The 2,230-nt window shown below is 43.4% G+C and overlaps 1 pseudogene; it reads right to left on the bottom strand.

Annotated features, from left to right (window-relative positions):
- Positions 1 to 295: 295 nt before the first annotated feature.
- Positions 296 to 1,648, bottom strand: LOC125175317 (tubulin alpha-1A chain-like; annotated as a pseudogene).
- Positions 1,649 to 2,230: the final 582 nt, after the last annotated feature.

Here is a 2,230-nt window from a genome sequence, read left to right on the forward strand (position 1 = left end):
TGACCTGAGCCAAAATCAAGAGTTGGCTGCTTACCTGACTGAGCAACCCAGGCGCCCCTATTCTTTGTTTTTGTTTTTGTTTTTGTTTTTCGTCTAAGACAGGGAATCCCTTATTAAAACCCTTAAGAGTAATGGATAGCCTGAGTCTGTAACAAAGTGTTGTTTTAAAGCATAGGTCAGTGAATGTATATGAGAGTATACACAGCTACATACAAAGTAACTGATCAGAGTACAACTTTTCAATGTTTAAAACAGAATAAACTGTAAAAGCAGCACCTACGTGACATTTTTAACTTTAGTATTCCTCTCCTTCTTCTTCACCTTCTCCTTCAACAGAAACCACACCAACCTCCTCATAATCCTTCTCAAGGGCAGCCATGTCCTCACAGGCCTCAGAAAACTCTCTTTCCTCCATGTCCTCACCCACATACCAGTGAACAAAGGCACATTTGGCATATATCTGGTTAAACTTGTGGTCCGGGTGAGCCGGGGCCTCAGCAGTGGCTGTGGTGTTGCCCCGCATGCACAAAGCTCGTTGTACTTTGGCCAGGTCTCCACCAGGGACTGCAGTGGAAGGCTGGTGATTAATGACAACTTTGAAACCAGTGGAGTACCGGTCCACAAACTAGATGCTGTAATTGGTCTTTATGGTGGCAATGGCAGCATTGATATCTTTGGAAACCATGTTGCCATGGCGTCACAGGCATCAGGCCATGTATTTACCATGGCGAGGGTCATATTTCACCATCTGGTTGGTTGGCTCTGAGCACACATTGGTGATCTCTACTACAGAAAGCTGCTCATGGTAGGCTTTCTCAGCAGAGATGACATGGGAATATGTGGCCAGAGAGTAGTAGTTGTGAGGATGGGGCACCAGGTTGGCCTGGAATTCTGTCAGATCAACATTCAGTGCTCCATCAAATATGATGGAAGCAGTGACGGAGGATGCAATTTGACCTACCGACCTATTCAGGTTAGTGTAAATTGGGCATTCGATATTGAGGTTTCTATGACAGATATCATAGATGGCCTCATTATCTACCATGAAGGCACGATCAGAGTGCTCCAGGGTGGTGGGTAGTGAGGATGGAGTTGTAGGGCTCAGCTACAGTTGTGGAAACCTAGGGAGTTGGGTAAATGGAGAACTCAGACTTGGACTTATTGCCATAATCGACAGAAAGACATTCCATTAGCCAGGAGGTGAGCCCAGAAACAGTTCCCCCTCCAAAGCTGTAGAAAACCAAGAAGCCCTGAAGTCCGTGCACAGGTTGGCCAGTTTCTGAATTCAGTCCAAGACAAAGTCAATGATCTTCTTGCCAGTGGTGTAGCATCCTTGGGCATAGTTATTGGCAGTATCATTCTTGTCTGTGATGAGCTACTCAGGGTGGAAAAGGTGGTGGTAGGTGCCAGTGTGAACCTCATAAATGACTGTGGGTTCCAGGTCTATAAATATGGCCCTGGGCATATGCTTGCCAGAACCCATCTCACTGAAGAAGGTGGTGAAGGAGTCCTCCCCCCACCATGATGGTCTTGTCACTGGCATCTGATCAGTGGGCAGGATGCCATGTTCCAGGCAATAGAGCTCCCAGCAGGAATTGCCAATCTGGACACCAGCCTGGCCAACATGGATGGAGATGCATTCATGCATGGTTGCTGCTTTGAGGCTGCCAAGCAGATGGTGGAGAAGAAGAGGAGATTGTTGCTTCTTACAGTGTGACTCTTATGTGGTTGATGTAAGAGAACCTCTTAATTATATTCTTAAAATTCTATTCTTAGTTATTCTTAAAAATACAAGTCTTAATAAGGGCCTTCAAAATGTAGTTCTATGCATGTAAGGCAAAGTCTCATAGATTGCAATACAGTTGAGAAGACAAATCACTACATATATTCTGAATAGAGTAGTGGCTCAAAAAGGGGTAGTGCCTGAAAAAAACCAGTATATAACCAACTAGGTGTACCTCATAAGCAGAAAAAATATATACTAGCAATTCTGAATTAGGATCATCTATTCTGTGTTGATGTATTATAGAGATTTTATTGAAGAATGGAGATAAGGTAGAGAAAAAGGAGAATTCCAGGTGTATAGAGGGTATAAATAAATTCTTGGGAGAGTGGGAAATAGACTATCTAGAATGGATCAAATAAGTTGGAGTAGAATAAAAATATGACTGTCCAGAAGGCTCAACTCTAATAAAAAAAATAAAAAACTCTAATAATAAAGCTGGGCTCT

Source organism: Prionailurus viverrinus, chromosome C2, assembly GCF_022837055.1.
Source record: "Prionailurus viverrinus isolate Anna chromosome C2, UM_Priviv_1.0, whole genome shotgun sequence".
NCBI classification, from domain to species: Eukaryota; Metazoa; Chordata; class Mammalia; order Carnivora; family Felidae; genus Prionailurus; species Prionailurus viverrinus.